The following is a 13,999-nucleotide window of genomic DNA, read 5'->3' as shown; positions in this document are numbered from 1 at the left end:
CCTTGCATGCCTTCCTTGCCGGCCCCACCGTCTGCCATGCAGCCTCCTCCTCTGCCGTCCCGTGCTGCCTGCGGGCTCGCACCCTCTTCTGGGCCAATTTTGGGGGCTTTTGAGGGGCTAAATCCACCTCAGCTTCCAACAGTGACCTGCTTTCCCATAAACATGGGTCAACGTTGGCGCCAGGGCTCTTGCCCAGTGCATGATCTCACCTGCTGCTCATTCCTTTTCAGCTGGTGGGGACCTTATACTGGTGTGAAAATAGTCTCCTCTGGGGAAGAATGGTGGCAAATACAAGGTGGTAAAGATGTGACACAGCCTTTAAGTGACGTGTCTGTGCCCCAGCCCCTCCTGTCAGCAGGAGCTCTGACACCCATCCAGGCAGCCCCCGAATCCTTCGGCAGGTCGAAATCAAAGCCTTCTTCAGAAATCAGGGAACACCTTCCTACCTGAACTGCCATGAAGCGCTACCATCAGCTGAAGGTGGCTGGCCCAGTGCATTGCTGAAGCCAATCAAATTTGTCAGTGCAAACAAGTTTTAATTCAGTCTTATTAACTACGTCCCTCGGGGATCTTCCATCCCTTTCATAATAAAAAAGTACAACCCTCCCAGGTGAGAAAACTCCTGCCCCGCGATGCCACAGACTCTTCACAGCAAACCAGCGCATCCCAGGTCAGACAAAAGTAGCTTTTTCCTCTCTTTGCTGGTTGTTTAATTCTTTTTGATTGATTTAGTGCTGGGAAGGGCTGCCCGAGACCCCCCCAGCAGCAGGATCACTCTCGCACAAGCAGCGGGATGCCCGGTTCCTCCTGGGGGCCCTTCAGAGGTCCCAGCGGTTTGCCTGGCACGGGAGGGCCCCCGGAGCTGGGCAGCTCTCCCGCTGCTCTCCACGCTCCAGCTCCGCTGGGACGGATTTACCGGGGCGTTGTACTCAAACCGCCGTTTCGGGGTAGGTGCTTCGAGTGCCTTGTCGCGCTGCCACATTTTCCCCCCCTGTGAAATTCTGGTCAGTGCAGTTTGGCTCAGAAATACGGGGAGTTGAGCTGCAGAAATCCCCCTTCTCCGTAACGAGCGCAGGGGAGCGCTGAGCTGCGCAGCTCGGGGTGCAGCCGGTGGGCAGAGAGCAGGGTCCGTGGCCTCACCGGGTGCTGCCGGCGCGGGAGCCGCAGCCGAGGCGCCGGGGTGCGCTGCGCGCAACGATGCTGCCATCTGCTGGCCGTGCCCTGCTAGCACAGTTCCCGCTGTGCTCCGGGTGAAGCTGTGCACAGCCTGGAGAAGAGAAGGCTGAGAGGGGACCTTAGAAATGCCCCTAAATCGCTGCAGGGTGGGGGTCAGGAGGACGGGGCCAGGTTCTTTCCAGTGGTGCCCAGCGACAGGACAAGGGGCAATGGGCACAAACGGAAGCAGAGGAAGTTCCAGCTGAAGATGAGGAAGAACTTCTTCCCTCTGAGGGTGACGGAGCCCTGGCCCAGGCTGCCCAGGGAGGTTGTGGAGTCTCCTTCTCTGGAGATATTCCAGCCCCGCCTGGACAAGGTCCTCTACAGCCTACTGTAGGTGACCCTGCTTGGGCAGGGGGATTGGACTGGGTGACCCACAGAGGTCCCTTCCAACCCCTACCATTCTGTGATTCTGTGTTTCTGTGTGAGGGTGCCCGCTCTGCAGCAGCACCTGAAGCGGAGAAGAGCCCTGCTCCACCCCAGTGCCCTCCCGCACCCCGGGCGCCCGTAAAGCAGCCACCGGGCAAAGACACCGATGCCATGAAAGAAGTAACGCATACAGTGCGCTTTGAAGCTCATCTTCTAGGAGTGGGGGACATTTAAAATGAAATTTCTAACATGGGTGTTTCCCATCAATCCCCCTCCCATGCAGATGGGTGTCTTCTCCTGCGGCGCTCGCCTGGGAGCCCGACAGTGTTTGCTGCTCCGTCTGCTCCAAGGCCACGGCAGGAATTTCGGTCCCAGCCCAGGGAACGCAGATACCCGGGCAGCCTGCGATAACGTCCTCGTCACGCTTCAGGTGGCTGATGGAGGAGAAGCTGGCGAAGCGGCGTCGGTGGAGCCCGGGCTCATCCCTGCGCCCGGGAACGAGCAGTGCCCTCGGCTTCCCCCGTCCCGCAGAATCCGAGTGCTCACCAGTGCTGAGTCAGCCAAAGCCTCAGCCATCATCAGGTGGCCACAGAGACCTCGCCCAGCTCCGAGCTCAGCTCCTTTTCTAACCAGAGACAAGAAACCGGCCTCGTGTAACGCCCGTGTCAGTGCTCCGTCTGCAGCATCTGCGTAGGGCTTCTCCATCCCCCAGAAAAAATGGTATTTACGACTGTTTGCATTACAGGCACTTCACAGGTGTTTTAATTCGAAGTCTTTAATCTTAGCCTTCAGATCTATTTAATGGGCTGGTGTTTTGATTTGTAGTAACAGCCGTAAATGAGATTATCTGTCCCCTGAGAGAGACTGTCAAAGGCAAATGCTGAAGAATTGGGCTCTAAAAACATTTTGATGTGCTTGTGTTGCAAACCCTGAGATGGAGCCAGAGATGAACACAGATCCGTGTGGGCTGGGACTCGGGGCTCAAACACCACGCACCCCGGCAGCGGGACCCGGGGGCTGGCGCTCGCAGGGTCACCTCCTCGCGTCGTGGCGTAAGGAGCGACGAGGCGGGAGGGAACAGCTTCACAGCGCCAAGAAAGTGCGCCGGGAGCTGTGAGGCTTCGAGTTTGTCTCTTTTTAACCTTAAAAAGCAGGTGAGCCAAGAAAGGGTCAGCCCGGGGTGCGGTTTCTGGGGCGGAGGTTTGGTCTGGAGGGGACGGCTCTGGGGTCAGATGCGGGAATTGCATTGGATTGAGATTTTCCCATTGAAAATTGTTTGCATTTTTCTTCTGGAGAAGGAAAAAAACATTTTTGAACAGTTTTTCTGTTAGTTTGCTAAAGGAAAGTTATTTTGTTGGGGAAGAGGAGACTGGTTCCAGTTTCTCACTCTAATTGAAGGGAAGAAGAGAGTCTGAACACAGTAATGTCACTTTTTGTCTTGCGTCAGACGTAGAAGAGGTCCCAAGGGCCTCTACTGAGGAGATTTGTTTTCAGGTTACGTATTTTTTTTATTTCTAGAAGTTAAACAGTGCATTACTCTTGGTTATTTGTTTGCTATTTCTGGTTCTTGTGGTATTTTTTTTTCCTTCATTTTTTTAATCTTTGTGTTTGCATCTACTTTTCTTATCGTCTGCCTGCCTCAGAGGCGTATTGCTGCTTTGGCAACGTGGTAACGTGTTTAGGAACGATAAGACGTCTAATTAATAGTTTAATTAGCAGTACAAGGTCTTAATAGCTTGTTAAAGGAAATACGTTCAGAAAATTCCTTTCCTTTTCTTGCCTTGGTACAATATAATTTACCAGCAAATGATAAAACTGTTTTGAATGGTGTTCAGACAGTGAGGAAAGCAGTGCTGGGTTTCAGGGGGGATTTTGCACCACTAATGCCACGATTTTGCTGTTGCTGTTTAAAAACAAGCTAGCCGATGAGCGCAAGCAATGGCGACGGAGCAGCGTCGCTGCGGCGCGGCAGCCGGGAGCCCGAGGAGCCCGCGAGCGGAGCGAGGTGACGCTGCCTGCCCCGCTCTGCCTTCCCGCGGGCCCCGGGGAGGAAGGTCAGCCCGCGCGTGAGGAGGCTCCGGCTGAACCGGCCGGCCGAGCTCCGCGCTGGGCAGCTCAGCCGCTGGAGCTCCCCGCTCCTTTTGCACCAATATTTGTTAAAACTGGCGCTTTTTATCTGAGGGCATCCTTGCCTTATGACCTCCAGCGGAGGAAGGACCAGCTATAAACCCTCCGGATCCCTCCGGCTTTCGCCAGGAACAAACCCAGCGCTCAATCCCGCTTCGCAGGCGGCGCGCGGAGGGAAATCCAGCCGAGCCGCGCCGCTTCGCTGCAGCTCGCGTTCCCCAGGCCGCTGTTTTTTTCCTCTGACCCACACAAAGATTTCTTTCTAAATTTATCGCGGCGCTGCTCGGCAGTCCCGCTCGCTCCGTGGTGGCTGACGAGGCTGGGCAGGCAGGGCCCGCTCGCAGGAGGGCAGGGGCTGGCGCGGGCGGTGAGGCGAGGGCAGGCAGCAGCGAGGGGGCAGCTGCAGCCCCAGCTCGGCTCCCACCACCCTCGCTGCTCCCCATTCTCCTCGCGGGAACGCCGCGCCGAGATGGCAGCGTCCCAGCTCCGGGGAGCTTTGCTGGTCTCTGGAGGCCCCGGTGCTGGGAGCCGCTGGGGAATTTCCACTGGGCTGCGGAAGGAGCTGCTGGGCTCTGCAGAGGCGACGAGGCGCTTGGCTGCAGCGGTGCATGCCAGAGCGGGTGCCCACGCGACAGCCAGGCGTGCTCCCAGCACCTCTCGTGCCCCCCCAGTCCGTTCTACAAGGGCTACGAGGATGAGGAGGGGGCTGGAGCATCTCTCCTACGAGGAGAGGCTGAGGGAGCTGGGCTTGTTCAGCCTGGAGAAGAGAAGGCTGAGAGGGGACCTTAGAAATGCTGATAAATATCTGCAGGGTGGGGGTCAGGAGGATGGGGCCAGACTCTTTCCAGTGGTGCCCAGCGACAGGACAAGGGGCAACGGGCACAAACTGAAGCAGAGGAAGCTCCAGCTGAACCCGAGGAAGAACTTCTTCCCTCTGAGGGTGGCGGAGTCCTGGCCCAGGCTGCCCAGGGAGGCTGTGGAGTCTCCTTCTCTGGAGATATTCCAGCCCCGCCTGGCCGCGGTGCTGTGCAGCCTGCTGTGGGTGACCCTGCTTGGGCAGGGGGTTGGACTGGGTGACCCCCAGAGGTCCCTGCCAACCCTGAACATTCTGTGATTCTGTGATTCTGCACCTGCGTGTCTGGGGCTCCTGCAGCCTTTTCCCCCCTGGGCTGGGGGGTGTCTGTGGGTCCTGAGCTGCTGCTCCGCGCCCTGCAGACCCCACGCCGAGGACGCAGAGCGGTGCAGCCGTGGACGCGTGGGTGCCGGCCGACGCTCGCAGAGCTGCAGCCCTGCCCAGGGCGTGCGCGCCGGGTTCGGGGTCACACAGGGAGACGGCAGAGTTGAGAGGACGCTGGACGAGCGGAATGTTCTTGTGTGCCTGTCAGCAAATCGCTAAATCTGCGCTGTGCCGGGTTTCCCGTCCGTTAAACGGGGCACGGTTATCCCCCTGCTTCCGAGGCGTTGTCACGGGACGATAACGCCCGCGGCGGGACGCGGGGCTGCGGGGAGGAGGCCACGGGGCTGCGCAGTGACACGCGGAGAGGCTGCAGGCCTGGAAGGGACGTGTGGCACTGCAAACCCAACCTGCAGAGAGAAAGCTCCCCTCCTGCTGCTTTTTTATTGAAGTAAATCCCCAAATAGGTTTGTCTCTCCGGCGCAGGGTTTTAAAGGATTCCTGGCCCGGGACAGCCCCGGGCCGATGGGAAAGAGGAGAAGGCACCTCGGGGAGCCCTGAACGCTGCCCTTGCCCCTCAGCCGCCCCTCCGGGCCCCCCACCTCGGGGACACCACGCTGCCTCCCGGGACTTGTACTCGGTGGGGTGCCCTCGGCTCGGGGCGGGGGGCTGAGGGCTCCGGCATGGTCCCCCACTCCCTGGGCTGGTCTGCTTCCCCAGAGCAGCACGGCTGATTTAAAACAATAATAATAACAATGATGATAATAACAATGATAATGATAATAATAATAATAAGAAGAAGAAGAACAATAATAAATAAAAAGAATAACAATAATAATAAGAAGAAGAATAACAATAATAATAAGAATAACAATAATAATAAATAATAATAATAATAAATAATAATAATAACAAGAAAAGCAGCAGCTAATTCTGTTACATGTCAGCGAAGGGGTCCACACGGGTAAGAGCCTGGGCAGCTCTGGCCAGGTGGCTCCATCCTGGTGGCGACCTGGGAGGGACTGTCCCAGGCCAAACGGGTGCAATGGGTGGGATTTACGGTGTCCCTCACTGGAGTCCAGCACAAGGCCACGGGGGTTGAAAGTGGCTGCTTAGCAGCGTCGTGTTTTCCCTGCTTTTCTATTTAGGGATAATTGCTCCACGTAGCATTGTAACTTCCGTGTGATGGATTGTTATGTTCTTGCTGCCTTTTTTCCCCTCTCACAGAATATATGATGCAGTTTCTGTTTGTCGAGTGTTTTAATAGCAAGGTGGCTGAGACAAAGTTTACTCAATAAACTTGCCTTTCCCCTTGAGCAGCTTTAGCTTAGATAAACGGGCTTTAAAGTCCCGGTTTAGCGTGGGACTAGGACTGTTTACCATCCATCATTGTTAGTTAATTTCTATTTGGTTAAATATTTAGTTTGGATTAAGTTCTTTTATGCTCCTTTCTTAAAAAAAATAATAAATAAAGGTGTGTTTAGTAATGTGGCAAAAGGCTTGCTAGAAGGCTTTTTAAAGACACTCTGCAGTAGAGAAGCTCCATTAAATTATTTTCTACATTTTGTGTGTAAATTTTCTCACTTGCAGCTTGCTGTGGCGGCGTTTGTAATTAGCCAAGCTCAAGCAGCAGGGCTCTCCGACTGTTTTCTGGACTGACTGCAGACTTCTCTTCGTTACCGGTTTCATTCCTCATTCCAAAAAGAAAAAATATACGGTTTGCATCAGCGTTTTGAATCCACAAAATCCAGCTCATGGCCTGCAAACCCGTTGGTGTACGAGGGCAGCGCAAAGCAAGGACGGTTTTGGAAAAGGCGCTGAGGACGGACTTCGTTTAGGATGCTGAGCTCAGCGCCAGCGGCATCACCCTGCTCTGCCACCCCATCCACCCGTGGAGGTTCCACGGGCAGCAAAGGTGAGGGTCTCTCCAACAGACCTTTGCTTTCGGGTACCAGGACCCCCTCCCTGCAGCGGCCAAAGGCCCCAGTGACCCGCGAGCATCCTCCCTCTGCGGAGCCGGCCGCAGACGGGAGCTCAGCCCACGCTTGCACCGATGGTGCCGGCTGCGTGCGAGGATCCAGTGCGGCCGTGAGTGGGGAGAGCCCAGCAGAAAGCCCCCGTGGCAGGGGGTCTGCGTCGGCGGGAGGCTGGGTGCCCAGCATGCAGCTCTGCCTTCTGCAGGGCCTTTCTTGGGAGGGTGCTGCAAGCTGCCGTGTTCTGCAGCGCTCACCCCACCGTTGCATAACCAAGGGTTTGATTGCGGAGCTCCAAGAAGCTGAAGGTTCTTTCGCTCCCATGTGTTCTCCTGCACTGCCCATTTGACAACATACCTCTGACCGACGTTCTGGGGTGCGAGCAGGGTGTCCTCACAGAATGAATCACAGAATCACAGAATCACAGAATGGTTGGGGTTGGCAGGGCCCTCTGTGGGTCACCCAGCCCAACCCCCTGCCCAAGCAGGGTCACCCAGAGCAGGCTGCACAGCACCGCGGCCAGGCGGGGCTGGAATATCTCCAGAGAAGGAGACTCCACAGCCTCCCTGGGCAGCCTGGGCCAGGGCTCCATCACCCTCAGAGGGAAGAAGTTCTTCCCCGGGTTCAGCTGGAGCTTCCTCGGCTTCAATTTGTGCCTGTTGCCCCTCGTCCTGTTGCTGGGCACCACTGGAAAGAGTCTGGCCCCATCCTCCTGACCCCCACCCTGCAGATATTTGTAAGCATATATTAGGTCCCCTGCAGCTGTGTTCGTGGTCCATTTGAGTGGATGTTTGTACTCAGGACAATTCCCCTTCGTGGGGTCACTCTGTCCGACCAGAGCAGGGTTGATCAGATGGCATCGCCCTGGCTGGTCCCTCTGAGGCCTCACCCTGGCTGTCCTCGAAGAAGAACAGGGAAGACAAACAACGCGAAAGGGTGTGTGAATGCTGCGAGGAGCGAAGGCCAGCACGGCTGCTTACCTACGATGATATTACCGCTGCAAACCAAGGCCCTTTGGAATACAGACACAGGGATCCATCCTGAGGTGGGACCTCTGCTAGAACGGACTTGTGTGGCTCGTGTACCAACTCCTCCAAGGAGAGAGGCTGGAGCAGCATCAATCCTCTCCTGCTGTCTTCTGCAGCGGATTTGCCTTTGGCTTTTTCCTGCGGTCGGTAATTTGGTATTTAAATACCACACGTATTCAGTTCAGCGATGGTAACACTGGTGTCTCCTTGGAGGGGACAGAAGCTCTACTCATCACTTGCTGTCGAAGACGAAGACGTGGTTTCTCATCTACTGTCCTGCTGTAGGTGTGTTACCAGCACTTCAGCCTTGACTGCTCTGTTCTAAAGCCATCGAAGAAGTGAGAGCAACAGGAAAAGAACTGCATTAAAAGTGTTTTGGAGGAGGGGGTTACCACGGAGCTGGAAAGTGGTGGCTTTTTCCCATGCTATTAGAAGGCAGCAGGTCCTTCCCAAACAAACCTGTGTGGTCTTGATAACATGACTTCTGTCTGTCTGTCTTTGTGATGGTCCGAAGTTGTAAAGCATCTGCATGCTGGGTTTAGTGGTTTCCATCACTGCCATTCTCTGAATTACTCCATCTCCAGCATCGGAGCTCGCCGATACCTGAAGCCTGGGCCGCTCGGAGTAGCTCCCTTCCAATTCCAGTTACCTGAGCGTGAGAGAGTTCCCCATCGCGGGGTCTCTGTCAAATGGATTTACAGAAGGAAGCTTTTGCTCTTTGTGCTATAGGAACTACATTTGTATTCCGGATAAGGAACACCTGCCTTTAAAGTATGATTTAGCATTGATGTAAGAGTCCTATACTTTCTCACCTGGGTCCACTTTCGTGGTAGCCCTTCCACAGCACACCGTTCAGCTGGCATAAAGCACTGACAGAAGGAGTAATGTTGGCTTCGCATCCTTTAATAATGTTATGATTGTGCAGTTTTCAGTGCTGGCCGTACTGGGCTGCGAAGCAAGCAGTTAGATCCAGGGTAATGCTCCTCTCTGGCGTGTTCATCTGGCACCCTACAGGTTCCCGGTGCTCTGTGGCTACAGACCGTCACGCTGCCTGCTCGGTACAGTTTGTCCCTTAAACGGAGTGATGCAAATATAAGAATGAGCCCTGCCCTGCTGGGACTGCACAACCCCGTCACGCCAGGAGCCTGCCCTTCCCCGCGCCGGCGGGAGCAGCTGGGGAAGGAGCGGAGAGCAGGGCAGGTGGCCACGGCCCTTCCCACGTCCTGCGGCCAGCTCTCGGGGAACTGCTCAGTACTGGCATGCCCATTGCTTGAATCTGTTCAGTTATGGCTGGGTGTTGTTTTTTGACCTATAACTCTGAACCTACAAATTCTGAATTTAATCAGCTTTATCCCCAGCCACTGCACATCATGAGATCCTTCCTCTGCTCCTCACTGTTTTTCCATGGATGCGCCTCACTGATTTTGTATCATCTCCAAACGCTGACAGCTGACTACATACTCATTTTCCAGAAGATTTGCAAACACACCGAATGCTCAGGAAGCTCCCAGCATCCCGGCCCAGGTGTCTGTGTACATCTGAGCACCGAGCGTTCCCGTCTTCACCTGCACGCAGCTTGGTGCAGGGGGAGAATCGCTCTCCCGAGGCGGCTCTCGTCATGGATGCCCTCATCTTAACCTCACCGTTCCGAGACAGGAGTGGCTTTATCTAACCCAGATTTCATCCCCGGGGGTGGCGGGCTTGGTGTCGAGGCTGTGCAGAACCAAATGCTCCCTCGCAGAAGTCGGGGCATCGTGGACTCTCCTGCCGGCGCCCTCGTATGCGTTTCACCTTCAGCTGCAGTGGAGAGGTGAAGAAATGCTCCAGCTCCAGCAAAGGAGCTGCAGATCTCCCAAACGATGTTACAGAATCATCCCACAGAGGGAAATGCTAAAGAGAGAGGCTGAAAAGCGAAGCCCCTGGGACGCCGGAGCTCCTGAGAAGTAGCCCTGATGAAAGAGCGTGTGTCAGAGGGAAGACTGGGCTTTAGGGCTCACTGATCTGCACGTCTGATGGTCGTATTTTCACCTGGCACATCCAGTCCCCTTCCCTGTGTTCCCCCTGAGCACCTCAAGGTGCTCAACACAGAGCATCAAGGTTGACGCTGTTGGATTCACAGCTTCCCTTCCCACCCCAGACCATGCAGCGACCCTTCGTGTCTTGGCGCGGGGAAGCAGAATTGCCAGCACCCGCCGGCACCTCACCTGCCCGGTCGGCACGGCAGCACGCTGCTCCCCTGCCCCGACAGGTCGCAGCCCGTCCCTGGGTGCCCGTCGCATCGCCGGGGCAGCTCTGCTCACCTGTGGATGGTTCTCAAGAGCTCATTTCCACCTTTTCGCTGCAATTCTTTGCCTCAGAGGTGAAACTAACCCCTGCAGTACTGCTGTGCAGTGCCCGGGTGAGTGTGGAGAGCATCTTTGTGTGTTCACAGAGGAACACGGACGTGTTTGCTGTCCTCCCTGTGTGAGGTGAGATGCTCAGTGTAGAAGTAATTGCATTTGAAGCCTTGGTGCCTCCGTGCAACCAGGAGAACCATAGTTACAGCGCAGGACTGCTGGCTCAGCAGCCATCGACTGCTTAGAAATGACTTTTCTTCCAATGTTACTACTAAGTTAGAATCCATTCAATAATAATTTTAAAATCCATGTCTTTTTCATTATTTAAGATGTATGCATATCTTGGTTTTAAAGACTTTATGAGACTCTGTTGGCTTTCTCTGATTTTGCTTTAACTCTTTCACTCTTCTCAGAGCTGATAGCTTAGTGTGCAAGTAGAGCGAAGCCTTTTGTAAAAGACAGTAAAGTCTTGTAAAACCTTTCTAATGATTGAAGTTTCAGCAAATCTGAAGGCCTAGTCCTCTTCTGAGAAATAGTAGTTGTTCTGATCAAGCAGATGGACAGTACGTCCTGGAGAGTGGCAGCCGTGAACTCCTGCGTGGCAGCCTTGATGGCTGACGCATCTGGAGTCATGGAATGGGCTGGGTTGGAAGGGACCTCTCAGGAGCATCCAGGCCAAGCCCCAGATTTGTTCTCTCCTTTCATGGCAGCAGCCATCTTCCCTCGCCATCCGAGAACAGGCAGCGGGTCAGTATAGGCAATTGGCTTTCTCCTGAGCCGTTGTATGAAAAATATTTTATAAAAATGGACAGCAAAGGGCCTGATGCTGTTGTGTAGCACTTTGTGGCAGGCTGCTTCCAGCTGTTACTTTATTCTCTCTTTCTAAGTGCTCCAGTGGGATGAGCCGTGTTGGTGGTGACGCTCCTCTCTCCTGGGGCTGCTGCCGGAGCCGGCGCGGTGCTGTCCCACCCGCCCTGCCACACCGTCCTCCCGTTGCCAAGGAGCTGCTCGGGTTGCTGAGAGCCAGGACCGTGCCTGAACTGCTGCGGCATTCCCGCTCTCCCACTCGCCCTCCGCCAGCCCTGCCTTGGCAGCGGGGACCCTGCAGTCACCACCGCCCTTCGGGGTTGGTTTTCGCAGCTTCGGGCACCCGGGCTGTGCACACGGACGGTCCCAGCGGTGGGACTGTCGGTGTGGCCGTGACAGGCAGGGTGTTACTAGCACGGGGTGACAGGCACCTCTGCAAGATAACTCAGGTTGCCATGGTTACAGATGGAAAACAGGGCTACGGGTTAACTCAGGCCAGTACCGCGGGAAGCACAGCATCCCACGTCGCTCTGTGCACACCTGAGACGGTGGAAGCCGGAGCGGCAACCAGCACAGACCTCCGAGTCCCCACCCAGCCCTGAGTTTGCAGGTTAAACTTCCCAAAGCTTCCCGGAGAGAAATCAAGGTGTGCAACGGCCTCAGGAGTGGAACTGGGCTGGGGGCGAATCGGCCCCCTGTGAGACTGTGGCCAGTAGGTCGAGGGGGGTTCTCCTTCCCCTCTACACTGCCCTGGTGAGGCCCCATCTGGAGTACTCTGTCCAGTTCTGGGCTGCCCAGTTCAAGAAAGATGAGGAGCTACTGGAGAGAGTCCAGCGGAGGGCTATGAGGATGAGGAGGGGACTGGAGCATCTCTCCTACGAGGAGAGGCTGAGGGAGCTGGGCTTGTTCAGCCTGGAGTAGAGAAGGCTGAGAGGGGACCTTAGAAATGCCCCTAAATCGCTGCAGGGTGGGGGTCAGGAGGATGGGGCCAGACTCTTTCCAGTGGTGCCCAGCGACAGGACAAGGGGCAACGGGCACAAACTGAAGCAGAGGAAGCTCCAGCTGAACCCGAGGAAGAACTTCTTCCCTCTGAGGGTGACGGAGCCCTGGCCCAGGCTGCCCAGAGAGGCTGTGGAGTCTCCTTCTCTGGAGATATTCCAGACCCGCCTGGACAAGGTCCTCTACAGCCTGCTGTAGGTGACCCTGCTTCGGCAGGAGTGTTGGACTAGATGACCCACAGAGGGCCCTTCCAACCCCGACCATTCTGTGATTCTGTGAGACCCCGGCGGAAGGAGCCCGTCCCAGCCCTCTGACCTGTCATTTGTTACTCATTGGCACACCCCAAATTTGAACGTCAGCTCTGATGTTTCTGAGCGTTCACGCTCTGAATATTGAAGAGGAATTCTCAGAGCCAGGCGTGCGCCTCGCCTCAGACTGGGGTTGCATCTTGGAGGCAGAGCAGGCAGCTGCAGCGGGGCCGGAGGGCTGGAGCTGGCGCAGACGGATGGACCAGCCAGCGATGCGGCGTTTCTGGCGGTGCTGAGTGTCCCCAGAACACGACCATCTCCAGGACTTGGTGAAAACCTCCCCGGCAAACAGAGGGACAAATAAAGCCTGGAGCAGGGGGGCGGGGGGGGGGGAAGAAAAAAAAAAGAAAGGAAAAAAAAAAGTGCAATCAATGGGCAAATAAATGGTGTTCACACCAATAATCTCCTAAGAATATGGCTGACCTTCAGTATGCTCTTCAAAATATATATTTTAAGAAGACTTAAAAGTTTGTACCTGGCAGTACTTACTGCTTTGGTCTTTGCAGGGAGGAATAAGATTAGAAGCTGGCGTGGAGGTGTAAAACCAGCCCTCACCATTGCTCAGGTGCTGGCCCTGGCAGCAGCCGCCGAGCTGATCCGTTAAAGGGGTGTAAGGATGCAGCCGGGTACAGCTGAGGAGGAGCGGGGTTGTGTGGGGTTTTTTTAAAAAGGAAAATAGTTGGCAGGAACATGAGCAAAGCTGAAAGTATTTTCATCTGTTTTGTTTTGTCGTGTTTAATGTTTTGTTTTCGACTTTACGAATTATGAAAAGGAATCACTCAAAACAAAGGTCTCCCATTCTGGAAAGGAAAAAAAAATATCTACAGTGGGACTAATATGACTAATCAGAATTGGCCACGGTAGAAGGGATAATGAGAAACGTGAAACTTTAACTAAGAACACAAAATATCTTGAAAAATGACAATATCTATTTTTTCTTAGGGAAAAAAAAGTAGAAAAGTTCACCCTCTAATTGAGATTTGTTTGCAAAATAATTCCAGCCTGGGAAGAGTAATCAATTTGTGCATAGAAGTATTGAAAGTATATAAAAATTAATTTTTATTTTTTTAATGGTACCTTGGATGCTAGAATTTACTAGTGGTTTTCAAGTGATTATTGCTATATGAGTGCAAAATACCCATTGTAACTTTTAAACTGTTGCATAGCCTTGTTTTTTGAAGGGCTGCAGGAGAGAACTGACCAAAACGATACAGTTTAGAAGCAGATTAAAAAATATATTCTTGGCAGTTTGAGGAGAAAACAGCTGAGAGCGGAGACTCTTCTCACTCGCTCTGTTTTACAGGTATTTAAAAAAGATAATAGCTTATAATTCCTGATTTCTAGCAGTGTCTGGAAGCCCCGGCTGAGACCCAGAGGTCCGTGTTGTGCAAGCAAAGACAACTTATCCCTGGCCCAACTAAGTCACGGTCCCCGTCCCAAGGCTGAGGGAAGCGGCAGCGCTAAACCTCCGGCAGCGCGAGCAGCCCGCCGGGACGGCTCTGCCCGAACCCTCTCAGGACCGGGTTCATTGATTCAAAAATAGCCAGACAGGCTCACCCGGCCATTTTAAATGAAATTCTTGTTCTCCTTGCAGGACAGCTGTTCCTCTGTTACGCAAATCCAAGATATTGAAGGAGTGTTTGGGGATTTTTCCTTTGTTTTA

Source organism: Opisthocomus hoazin, chromosome 25, assembly GCF_030867145.1.
Source record: "Opisthocomus hoazin isolate bOpiHoa1 chromosome 25, bOpiHoa1.hap1, whole genome shotgun sequence".
NCBI classification, from domain to species: Eukaryota; Metazoa; Chordata; class Aves; order Opisthocomiformes; family Opisthocomidae; genus Opisthocomus; species Opisthocomus hoazin.
The sequence above is the reverse complement of the archived record's forward strand: the minus strand, read 5'-3'. Positions refer to the sequence as shown.